At 35.4% G+C, this 13,345-nt stretch overlaps 1 pseudogene; it reads right to left on the reverse strand.

Moving 5' to 3' along the window:
* Window positions 1-502: 502 nt before the first annotated feature.
* Window positions 503-1,603, reverse strand: LOC143657587 (krev interaction trapped protein 1 pseudogene; annotated as a pseudogene).
* Between the last annotated feature and the right edge of the window lie 11,742 nt (window positions 1,604-13,345).

Raw genomic sequence — 13,345 nt, forward strand, 5'->3', positions numbered from 1 at the left:
CACATCAACTATAATGATTATACTGGAAATTAAACTAGTTTTTTTGTATACTGTATGGTGGGGTCACATTTCATTATTTTTCCATGTGAGTATACTGTTACAGCAGCACCATTTGTTGAATTTTTTGTTTGTTTGTTGTATTCTGTTTGTTTTGCTTGTTTTCTTGTTTCTAGGAAAGTGCATGGACCGGGAATTGAACCCGTGTCTCCTGCATGGCAGGTGAGAATTCTACCACTGAACTACCCTTGCACCCCCCTGGCAATTAAACTAATTTTAAGTGTTCTAAAAGTTGCATTTTCTTGTGCAAAAAAAATGAATGTTGGGGATGATGACAAATTTATTATCTGTGGCAAACAATGAGGTTTTATAAAAGCTGTAAAGAATCCGTCTTTCCATCCAACCTTTCATTCTTTCCATAGAACCTCAAGTTACTTATCAATTTAGGTACTCTATTTCCTCTATTTACGAAGATAATAGCTAAAAGATAATTCTTACTAGTATATTAATGGCTTCCTTCCAACAATTTTGCAGCTTTTTCCCAATTATTTTGCCTGTTTTCTTCACAAATATTCAATGGGGGTCTTCACTATTGGTTGTTATGTGTCTATCACTCTGGGTGGTTTAGTAGAACGTGTACTATTTCAGCATGCCCTCCTCCAGTAGCAAAATGAAGAGAAGTAGACTGTCCTTTTAAATGGTTTGGGTTGCATTTTTCTTTCTCTAAGAGTTTATGAGTGGCCTCAACCTTTCCATTCCAGCATGCATAATGAGTGGGTGTCCAGTGGTCACTATCTAATTGGTTGACTGAAAATCTTTCATTGACAAGAAGGTTTAAAAAATTCAGAATCTCCTTCACAGGCACTTTGATGAAGAGGGAAATCATGTACCCGCTGTTATTTGCTGTCGTCTGTGACACTGCTCATGCTTCTCTGCCATCTTTCTTGTTTGGGAATTTGAATTTTTGAGCAGTCTGGAGCTCCTAGACCATGGATTTGTCACCATTTTTTCTATCTAGTTTGTATACTGAAGATCTGATCCAAAGAAAGGGTTTTAAATACAAGTATCTGCTTTCCACAGCTCATATGTAGTGAGTTTTCAGTTTGCCCTGATTCAGCAGCATATGCAGGGTTTATTACATTAGTTTTTATCCCAATCAAGAAGAGTTCAGAATAAAGTTAGAAAAAGAAAATGAGATTGTGCATGACCTTCATCTAGCCACTTATCTGTGGCTATTAACATCCTTACTTTAAGTGTAGCAAAGTGAGTGCTGGGTTCACTACAGACTTGCATAATATCTTGCAAGCAGTAAAAAAATTGGGCATCCTGGATTATATGTATATTTAGTATTATCTTTGACAAATGATGGGACAATAAATAGTGCTGCTTTCCTGCCCATTCTGTCTCCATCCAGAGGAAATGTCTTCATCAGTATTATTCATTTTCCTCTGATACCCTAGTTTGCAGGAGAAATTGGTTTTGTGGCTTCCACTACATAGTCCAATACGCCTCGTGTTATTTCACTGTTACCCTGAAGTTTAGTTTCAATATTCTTTGGAAAAGTAACAGCAATGGATGTATCTTCTATGTTTTCTGGATTACCCATTGCATATGAAAAGGATTCAGAATTCCTAGCAAGCAAATACTTTTCACCTCAGATGGTCTATGGCTTCAAGACAATAAAACGTTACAAACTATGCGGATATATGGATGCTGCTTTAAAGTAGGGAGAAACTAGATGTGGAGATGACTGAATCTTCCACCGCTCCGTTTTCAGTCGCTGAAGCCTGGAGCTTGCTTCTCTTGGTTTGCCCAAAGGATACCCAGCGGTCTCACCTCTGCCGGCGGCCAAACGGCTCCCCAGTTGCTACATTCAACTCACTGGGTAGGGGAGTGACCTGGGGGGTGAGGGACAGTCACCGCTTTCTTATTCTAACTCCTTTTCCCCAGGCACAGCTGCCATGCCAGTGGTCGAGCCCAACTACCTGTGGGAGGAAAACCCTCGGTCATCGCCTGAGGCTGCCCGGGTTCACCTGCGCTCCCCAACCCGCTCCAGGGTCTCTGGAGAACCCCCCCCCTTCCAAACTACCAGCTCTTTATTATCTTTTCGTCTCCTTGTGCCTTTGCAACACACTCCCCGCAGCTTCTCCCCAAACTGCCAGATCAGTTCTAACATCAGTGGTGTGTCCTGGTAAAATTGAATTTTTTATTATTTCTCAATTATTGATGAACTAATTATATCTCTTAAATTGATGGAATCTTCGATTCAATGAAATGTGGTATATGCTGATGATTCTAGATTCAAATTTCAAGTCCAGAATTTTCATTTAAACTCCAAGGAAATAAACTTTCTGTTAGAGATCTCTTCTTGAATATCTAATAGACATTTCAAACTTAGCATCTCCAGAATTGATCTCCTCATCTCTCCCCACCCCTGCCAAATCTGGCCCTCCTCTACCTTCCCCCTCTCAATTGATGGAAACTCTTGTGTTAGTTTTCTTTTGCTGCAAGACAAAATACCCCAGATTTGGTAGCTTAAAATAAAAACAACTTATTTTCTCACAATTTTTGTAGGTCATAAGCTGAGGCACCCTGCTCAGGATCTCACAGATCTGAAGAAGAGTGCTGATCAGTTGAGCTCTTTTTGGGATGCTCTTGGAGGAATCCTTTTTCCAGGTTCATTCAAGTTTTGTGCATAATTCACTTCTGTGTGGTTGTAGGATGGAGGTCTTAGTTTTCTTGCTGGCATTTGGCTGGAGGTCATTCTCAGCCACTAGAGACTTCACATTCCCTCTTACAGTCACTTCATCTTCAAAGATCCTCAAGGATATGTCAAATCCTTCTCGTGCTTAGAGTCTGGTGCCTTCCTCTTCTGCTTCTAATGTGATTATATTGGGTTCACCTGGATATTCAAGGTATTCTCTTAAAATCAACCGATTAGTAACCTTTGTTATGTGTGCACAGTCCATCACAGCAGGAACCGTATAGTGTTCAATTGCTTAATCAAGAGATGGACAGGCGGGGGCATCATTAGAATTCTGCTCACCACAATCTGCTCTCCAGCCTCATCACCAATACCAAATACAAAATATTCAGCCTCCCAGTATTTCCAGAGTCTCATCTCATTAGAGCATCAGTTCAAAGTCTAAAGTCTCATGTAATTCTCATCAGTTCAAAGGTCCAAAAATTCATCATCTAAATCATTTGCATCAAGTGCTAGTGAAGCTTCTGGGTGTAATCCATTAAGAACAGCTCCTGGGCACAATTTCTTTCCATCTGTGGCCTTGTGAAACTGAGTGCCCCAACACTCCTAAAATAGATGAGATAACAGGCGTGTTGTAACAGGTAAGGGCATTCTGTTGCAATAAGGGGGCAGAGGGGAAATGGAAAGTAAGAAGGAGTAATCAGTCCAAACAATTTCAAAGACCAGTTGGGCAAACTCCATTAGTTTTCAAGGCCTGGAAATAATTATCTGGGCTTTTGGCTCTGACCTTGGCTCATCTTTCCTTTTTAATGAAAGACAGCATCTGTTTGCAATTGAGCAGTTTTAGAATTCTGCCAACTACCCTCTATCCTTTCAAGTAGCTTAAATCCATAAAATTTTGGAACTGTCTTTGACTCTTGTCTTACTTGATGCTCTAAATCTAACCCATTATTGAATCCTGTTGGGTTTACTTTCAAGATATATTTAGATTCTGATTTCTTTTCTCACTGCTTCCACTGTGGCTTCATTGGACAGAACCACTTTCTCCTGAAGTACTACAAAAGTCTCTTCATTGTTATTCCTCCTCCTACCCTTGTGACCATATAGCAGCCAGCTGGTGTCACTCCTTGGCTCAAAATCTTGGAATGACTCCTTATTTCTAAGAGTGTAAAATGCAAGGTCTTACAAAGCCCTCAAACCCTATAAGGCACATATGATATGATCTCATTTCTCCTAATTACACTATCCCTTTCTCTGTCTTCTTTGACTGCCCTGGCTACCTGTCATTCCTCCATAACAGCAAACAGCCCTTCTCACTTAAGGTTTTCAGCTACCTGGGACATGTTTCTCCTATATATTTACATAGTTAATACCTTCAGATCTGCTTAACTGACATCTCATGAGGCTTACTCTGAATCAAAATGTAAATTCCTCTCCTGTAAGCATGATCAGTTTCCTTTATTTGCTCTACTTTTTCATTTTTTCCATAGGGGACCTATCAATTTTAGAAGTGTTATTTATTGAGATTACAGTTTCCTTTCTGAGTCCTCTACTAGAGGATTAGGATTAAGAAGATAAGGTTAGGATTCTCCATAAGGTTAGGATTCTCTGTCTCTCTTATTTACTGATATATCTCAACAGTGTGAGCAGTGATTAGTAAACTTTTGCTTATTAATTTAAAGAAGGTGGCAATTTATCCATAAATAAGTTACTAGATTAGAAGTTTCCATTGAAAGCACAGCACAATGGATTAAAAATTGACACTAGTAGGGCATATCATCATGAAATTTCAGAAACTCAACAAATAATTTGCAAGCTTTTCCCAAGAAAGAAGGAAAATGGGTCACCTACAAATCGTTATGGACCAGAATGGCTTTGGATTCACTCAGAGTTACACTGGATGGGAGAAAATGAGAGACAAATGCCTTCAAAATTCCATGATAAAATCAATCAAGTATAAGTGATGAATAGAGATACTTTCCTGATTTGTAAAATCTCAGGATTACTATATTCCATTAATCCTTTATCAGAGAGCTATTGGAAAATCTGAATCGTGTACTGAAGGTGGTCTTATATAGACTTTGCTTTCTGATCTTATAGAGAAAGCAAAGGGAATTCCCAGGAGAGTGCTAAAAGAAGTACTTCAGAGGCTGTACCACAGTTGTTGAGATTAGCCACTAGAAGTTTGTAGTAGGACAACAGGAGACTCTGGGAAAGAAATCTCCAGGAAAAAAAATGAATCAGATGATCTGATGCCCATGTAATAAATTATGTTGAAGTAAGTGCTATAGTTGTGTTCAAAAGTTTTAAAGTAATCAGTTCAAGGTTTGTAGAGAATTTTTAAAAAGATGATTATTTCTGGGGAAAATAGAATGTCATATAAAAATGAAATATAATCACAGAACCAACTTTGTTATTAGTAAATAATAATCAGGAGTCATAATAGTACAGAGATGAATTGTGCTTAAAATTAGCTATGTCGTGAAGATATACCATCCATCTTTACAAAATAGCTTATATTAGCAGTTTTCCCTTTAACGCCTTCAACTGATTAGATGAGAGTTCTGTCATTGCTGAAGGCAATCCCCTTAGTTGATTGTAGATATTATCAGCCAATAGATGTAATTAACTACTGATGATTTAAATCCATGAAATATCCACTAAACAACTAGACATCATGACCTAGCCAAGTTGACACAGCGACTTAGCTATCACAGATGCTGTGAGGGTATAAAAATGTTAAATCCTCATCTTAATTAGTAGCAAGCAAAGAGTGATATAAAATTGATCATCCAATATTTTGCAGTATTCACATATAATTTAGAAATTCAGCTGGTTATAGAAAGAGTGGAAATAAGAACTTGAGAATGGAAAGTGGCATGGAAGTATAATACATTGTGATTATAAGCCTAATTGTTCACGTGACTTTTGTATTTCATTGTGAATAAGAAAAAAAATAGGAAAAAGAAAATAATGGAAAATGCTGATAACTCATCAACATCTAATTCCTCTAGATATAATCCAGATAAACCAACCAATAAAACAAGAAAGTCATTATTTCCTTGGAGACATGCACAAGGCAAAAGAAAATCATAGGATGTCAGCAGCCCTAGGCTTTATATTTTTCATCAACTGAGATTCACTAATGCCCTCCTTATAAGCTATAACATGAGGATAAAACAATGAATCAAGTATGGTTGTTGCCTTTATAGAGTTCACAGTGGCAGTGTCTCATCCAGCAGTCTTCTGGGAGGTTGAATTTAATTACCTTACCATCAGAGAAAAGATAACTCCATTACTTTTGCCCTTGTTACTTACTCAAGGTTTAGAACTAGCAAGTTCCTTTTTCAGCTTTTATCCACCTGGTTTGAGAGGAGAATTAAATAGAGCATAATTATGCAAATTAGAGTATATCAATGTCACCTCATGATCGTGAAGAAAAAATAAAAAGCATAACACTGTTAATTAATGCAGATGATTAAGATTTCTGATTGAGAGATGAGTGCTTGCACTTACTGGTTGGCTGGCCCCATGGCCATGGCATAGTGCCATCTGCTGGATATGGCTTAAGCTGTGGAAACATCCAGAAACAAGCTTCAAGAGTTTTATCATTGTATTGACAATTCTGCTTCCTAAATCACGTCTAATTTCTGAACCAAACCAAAGAGTTAGCTTTGTACAAATATGCAAATGGATTCGATCTAAGAGGAGAGATAGTGTCTCAAAATTAATTATATGAACATAACAATTTTGAGAGTTGATAGGGACTTCAGAGCTATCTGGCCCAAGCTATTCAGTTATTTTACTGAGGTCCAGACACAATGTATGACTTTTCAAGGGTAAGGGTGTGGCATGGAGCTGAAACTTCTGAGTCAGTTCTTTCTCTTCTACATCAATATGATGTTAACAGTTTCTACTTTAGTCCTTATTTTCCACACTCAGTTGGCTGGTATATTAGGCAATGTGTTACCACTACTTTCCAAATGTATAAGAGAGATGTTCTAATCTAATTTTCTAATTTCCATTTTACTGGTGGCAATTAATCTAAGGGCACATTCACATTATCTGACTCAAAGGAGAGTGTCAGTCCTCTACTTAAATGATGCATTAAAAGATTATTTCTAACACAAAAATGACTTATAAACAATAAAAGAAAACAAAGCAAAAGCACAAAAAATGAGTCCTTTAACTTGCATACCTTGATTTTCTTATACCTTTTAATAGCATTATTTTTAGTTTTTTTTTTTAAATACTATAGTTCTAAAGACCTATGTTCTCTCACCAGATAGGATCTTATGAATTTGGTTTTCCATCACTGCCTAGAAAAATTATTTCTTGCTGTAGCCAAAGCCATGTTAAAGTAATGTTAAATGACAAACAGATGCTTCTATATTGTGTTGTTTAAGAACCAATTTAATGAGATGGGTTTACTTTCAAATTTGGAAATTTCTCTTACTATATCTTACTTGTAAATAGATTGGTGGAAAAGCATTCAGATGCTATTTGAAGATATCTTTCTCAAGAAGCAATAAACATTTCACTTTCCTACAATTAGAAATAAAAATGGAAGAAGGAAGAATAACTCATATATTTTATAAAATATTTTATCCCAGTTAATAACTTTGACAATACATATTCTTATTATTTATGCTTTTCAAAAGCATACTAATTCAATTTTAGAGCTGGCAATATGAATTATTTATCCAACAAATGTTTTTTAATTGCTATCACATGTTGGGCACCTGCCAATAAAGCGAGGTGTTAGCGATACATAAATACAAAACAATTTATGTGCCCAAGAAATTCACTGTGTAGAGTTATAATGGAATATCCACCATAGAAGCCTTTTGATGTTTTAAGAATATGGAGAAATCCATCCTAATCCTGGGTTGCAATTCTCTCCTGGTTTCCTTTATTTATCTCTGTTTTAATAAATGACACCCTTCTTTGAATGGGCCAGCTCTAGATCATGAGGTCATATTTGAGGTACAAAAAGAAAATAAGAGAACATCCCATTTTCACTTATTTTTACTTCAACGTTTTCTTACCTCCAGCTTCCATTTATTTTCCAATTTTTGGTGATTTATAAAAACAGCTCTCTTTAGGGACTCCTAAACCATACTAATAGTTTCCTTTTCTTCTATGATTGTTAATGGTCTTTTGAGAGTCAATGTGGTGCATCATGCTTCTCATTTTATTCATTAATTAGAAGTGCTGTGAACACTTTGCCAAGCCAATTCTGCAAATCTGTCCGTGTCTCGATTTGTGTCTTTAACCATCCTTTCGGTGAAAATTCCTTATTAAAATTAAAATGATTCTTTAAAGCTGTTTCATAATGCCATCTGTCAGCCACTTCAATGGACACATTGTAGTCATAGAATAAACACTGATACAAGATGAAATAACTGAAATAGTAATTTCCTAGTTGGGTGTCTATGTTTTGTTTTATTGCTAAGATTCTAATAGAATTGCTAATATATAACTCTTCTGGATTCTAATAGAACTGCTCTTGCCTGCCAGTGGAGATTAATATTTGAACCTAATACTTAAATCTCAGTAAGCAGAAGATGATTTAAAGCAACAGTGACTGCAAAAAAAAAAGTCTGAATCAGTTAATGTCATTGAAGAGAATAATCAAAGTTTTGGTAGAATTGCATTTTTCTGACAAAGAGTGCTTAAATTGACCCCTGACAGTATTTGTAGTATTGAGTGGACCAGTAAAAAAAAATGATTTTCTAGATTAAACACAGAGCAGTGCATTAATTTAATAGTCAGCAGATTATAGCAGTCAAGAGTGCAGGCACTGGGGGAAACTTCCTAGATTTGGGGGTCTGGGTTCTTCCAATTCCTGACGGTATGATCTAGGCCAAATTATTCTGTAGCTGAGTCTCTCTCTCGATAAAATCTTAATAATAGTAGTCCATACTTCATAGAATTCTTGTGAAGACTAAATGAGTTACTATGTGGAAAACCCTTACACCAAGAAATGGCATATAGCAATAATATTGAGAGAGCAAACCAAATTATTAAAATTGATGGAATGATTAAAGCATCCAAAATATTATTTAATTTTATTCAAAATTTTGAAACAATATGTATTTTAGCAGCAGTAAATGTTGCTTGAATTAGCATGATTTAAAAACAAAAACAAACAAAAACCAAATAAATCTCTTTGACCTTGAAATGAGAAAGCTTACAAACTTACTCCTGTCTATATGTGTCTTTCAATAAATCATTATTTAATTTGTAAAATAGGTCAAAAATACTAATCTTTGTAAGAGGAATGCTTTAAGTACATAATAAAGTAGTAAATATAAAGTATCGGAAAATGGATTCATCATTATAGAAAATGCAAATATTATTAACACTACAAATATTGCCTTGGTGGAAAAATGTAGAATATCTTTTATTCAAATAATAAGAGGCCACCCATTAAAGTATTATTTCTAATTATTTAAAATATAATTTCTAATTCCACCATTATTGAAGTATTATTTCTAATAATAAAAGTATAAAAATGAAAATCATTCATCTTCCTATTCGCAAAATGAGTCTATCTCTATTGTATTCCCCAAACTCAAAGTAAATGACAACTAAATGTATATGAAGAAATAGATTCACAGCCATTCTGAGCATGAGATGTCTTTAGCAACCCAGAGGTTGCGAAACACTTCTGGATGATGGAAATCAGATGGGATCCCGATGAGAATCCCATGAAGGGGCAGCATCCTGGAACAGACACTGAGAATGGTCAGAGTGCTCCTGGGAGCGCTCCTTCCCTCTGCTGAGCTATGGAGAGACTCCAAACTCTAGTTAAGAAGGTAATCAGGGGTGGAGTAAAAAATAGAGATATGATCATGATAACGAATCAATGGATTAGCAACAAAAATGCTGTCAAAGTCATTGTGCTCCTCATGCCATTCATGCCGCTCAATCACTTTTTGCCAAAGTTAAGTTGGAAAATAATCACTCAAGCAAAATTCTCAAACTAGGGTCTGTTCATTACTTGTATCACACTCTCATGGTTCATAGTTCTGATTCTACTCCAGGTCCACTGGATTGAATTTCTAGAGGCAAAGCATTAGAATATGCATTTTAAACAGTTTCTCAGGCAATTTTTCATTTGTCCACTACTGTGCCAGAAACATCAGGCTAAAGGTATTGAACCATTTGACTTAATGTGGCAAAGTTGCCCTTGAAATACATTGAAAGCTGAGAGTAGATTTTTACTTCTGAACAAGATGGAGTAACAGAATCCATAGTTACCCTCACATCTGAAAAACAAAATGAAACAGTATTTTTCAGACATTGGTTATCAGACAGTACAGGACAGTGATTCCTGGTAGAGGGGAAAGTATTGTGGATAGTCTTAGAATTGTCCCAGCTTACCGTCCAGTTTATTGACTGCAGAGCAGGGAGTAGACTCAAGGGGTGTCCTAGTGATTTTTCTTAGAGGAAGAGATGGAGGTGAGGATCTGAGGGCCCAAAGTAACTAGAATTCACAGGGCAGAGTGTTAAGAGAGGAGAGAAAGTGAGAGCGAGAAATGGCCAAGATTTTCCTCAGTTATTTAGTTGAGTATGATCAGCACATAAGGAAATGTGCTCAGGAAATTATCTGAGGCTATAGAAAAAAACACCCGAAAGGAGCAAAACCAATGATCCCAGGAGCTAATATCAGGCTAGAAAGAGGTTGTGTTCCTGTTAATCAAAGAGTAAAAACATCATAAAACATGGCTATAGTACGCAGAAGGTTTTTTCCTCAGTAGTGAGTGCAATTAGTTTTAGACTAAAGGCCACTTAGGTCCCACCAAAGAAACCCTATAAATAAGCTTCAATAGGATCAAGCTATTTCTAAGTAACTTAACTGCAATCTGGAACAAAGCTCAAGAATGTTTATAGTAATGCAAAAATATTCATCCTCCAGCAAATATTTGGAGTCCAAGGAAAAATTTAACAAGCATGAAAAGACAGAAAAGATGCAAAGCAATTGCAAGTGGGGAAGAAAAATGTTTTCAACAAATGGTTCAGGAAGAATTTTGTAGTCAAATGTATATCTGTGAATCTCAACCCTTACTTCTCTTAATATTCAACTCAAAAGGAATCATTATCTTAAGAATTATGGCTAAAAACTATAAAACTTCTAGAGGAGAATATGAGGAACTCTTAGTGATATGGGGCTTGGCAAACATTCCTTAAACATGACAAAGAGTACAAATTATATAAAAAGTTAATAAATTAGACTTCATCAAAATTGTAAACTTCTGCTATTAGAGAATCTTAGACCTTCAAGGACCCTATTTTGAAAATGAAAAAGCAAGTTATCAGCTGCGAAAAAATACTTCCAAAATATAGAGCCAACAAAGAAATTATACCTAGAATATGTAAAGGGTTCGTAAAATTCCATTATAAGAAGACAAGCAAAAAAATAAAAATGGGAAAAAATTCAAATGAGTCACTAAAGAAAATATATGAATCTAACTAACAGACATATGTACAACATTTTACTCAATAACAGGAGAAAACAACAAATTCTTCTCAAGTTAACATGGAACTTTCTCCAGAGTAGATCTTGTTTTAAGGCACAAGACAAGTCACGATAAATATAAAAATGTTTATATCATGTAAGTAATTTATCCAGCATCAATGGACTAAAGCTAAAATTTAATAACAGGGGAATAACTGGAAAATTTATTAGTATGTGGAAATTAAGTAGCACACTCTTAAACAACAGTGGGTTAAAGAAGACATGTATGGCCAACTGATTTTCAACAAGAGTACATACAATAGGGAAAGAGAAGTCTCTTCAACAAATTGCGTTGAGAAAACTGGATATCCACATGCAAAAGAATGAAATTAGCCTGTCTTCCTCATACTATCTACAAAAATTAACTCAAAATGGATCCAGGGCCTTATCATAAGAGCTAAATCACAAAACTTAGACGATAACATAGGGACAAATCTTCATGACTTGGGATTCAGCAATGGATTCGTAGATATTAAACCAAAAGCATGAGCAACAAAAGAAACAATAAATAAACTTGACTTTATCAAAATGAAAAACGTTCGTGCGTTAAAGGATATTACATAAACTCAGAATGTAAGAAAATAGTCGTGAACCACTTAATCTAAGAACTTAATATCCAAAACATGTGAAGAACTTTTACATCATAACAACAAAAAGACAAAGAACCCAATTTTAAAACTGTCTTTAACAGACAGTTTTCCAAAGAAGATATACAAATGGCCAATAAGCATGTAAAGAGATGCTCAACATCATTAGCCACTACAGATATGCAACTCAAAACCATGATGAGATAGTACTTCACATCTATGAGGATGGCTATTATTAAAAAAAACAGAAAATAGCAAGTGTTGAAGAGGATATAGAGAAATGACACTCTTCATGCATTATTGGTGGAAATGTCAATGATGCAGCCTCTTGGAAAGCAGTAGGGCAATTACTCAAAAAATTAAATATGAATTACCATGTTACTTGGTAGTTCCATGTCTAGATATATATTCAAAGAAACTGAAAACAATGGCTCAAACAGATACTTGTACATCATTGTACATAGCCACATTATTCACAATAGCTAGAAGGTAGAAACAACCCAACTGTCCATCAACATAGGAATGAATAAATAGAATATGACACATACATACACAAAATGCAATAGTATTCAGCCATGAGAAGGAACAAAATTCTGATAGATGCCACAACATGGATGAACCTTGAAAACACAATACTGAGCGAAATAAGCAAGGCACATAAAGACAAATATTTCATGATACCACCTATATGAAATATTTAGAAGTGGAAAATTTGTGGATACCAAAAGTAGAGTAGAGGTTGCAAGGAAAAAGGAGAGGAGGGGAAAGAGAAATTTTTGCTTGGTGAGTATAGATTGTGGTAAATAAATAAATAATAAATAAATAGCAACAATAATAACAAAAAGTATATATTTCCTAAATTCTCCTAAAGAGGTAACAAATTGATAATCTATGCTGCAACTCACAGCAAAATTTCTTTAAAAATTATCTTGAGGTTAGTATTTCCATGAAATTCCCCCAGCCTCAGAGGAACTCAAGTCTCTCTCCTCTTTTTCACTGAAATTTCTTCCTGGTTCTCTGAGACCTTTTTTTCTAAGAAATGGTATCATTTTTTTTCATACAATTAAACTGCAAGCTTTTCTCAGGATTCTGACTTCTGTTGCTCTACTCTCCCCACTCCCTAGTTCTGAGGTAAGTCTCAAGACTGGTAGCTGCTAATATACCAAGGATTTGGTCTGCTGTAAGGACTATGCAAAGGAAGAAGCTGTGAATAATTATGTTTAAAAACATTTGTGTTTATGATGAGGGTTTTTTCTCCATAAAGGAGTGTGGCAATTTTGTCACATGTATCCTGGGGTCAAAGTTGAAAAAAATATATACAGAAGTTAACAAATAAAAAAAAAATCCATGATAAAACAAAAGAAAACAAATATTTGGAACCATGCTGTTGAAATAACTGTTAGTATAGCCATCTCTTCACTTGCCGACATGTTTTAGTTTAAAATGAAAAGTCAAATCAAGTCATGCTTTTAAGACTTAAATTACATGATTTCATTTACAAGATCCAGTACTGTTAGTATTTCCTGCATGCCT

The sequence above is a fragment of the Tamandua tetradactyla genome, chromosome 2 (genome assembly GCF_023851605.1).
Source record: "Tamandua tetradactyla isolate mTamTet1 chromosome 2, mTamTet1.pri, whole genome shotgun sequence".
NCBI lineage: Eukaryota > Metazoa > Chordata > Mammalia > Pilosa > Myrmecophagidae > Tamandua > Tamandua tetradactyla.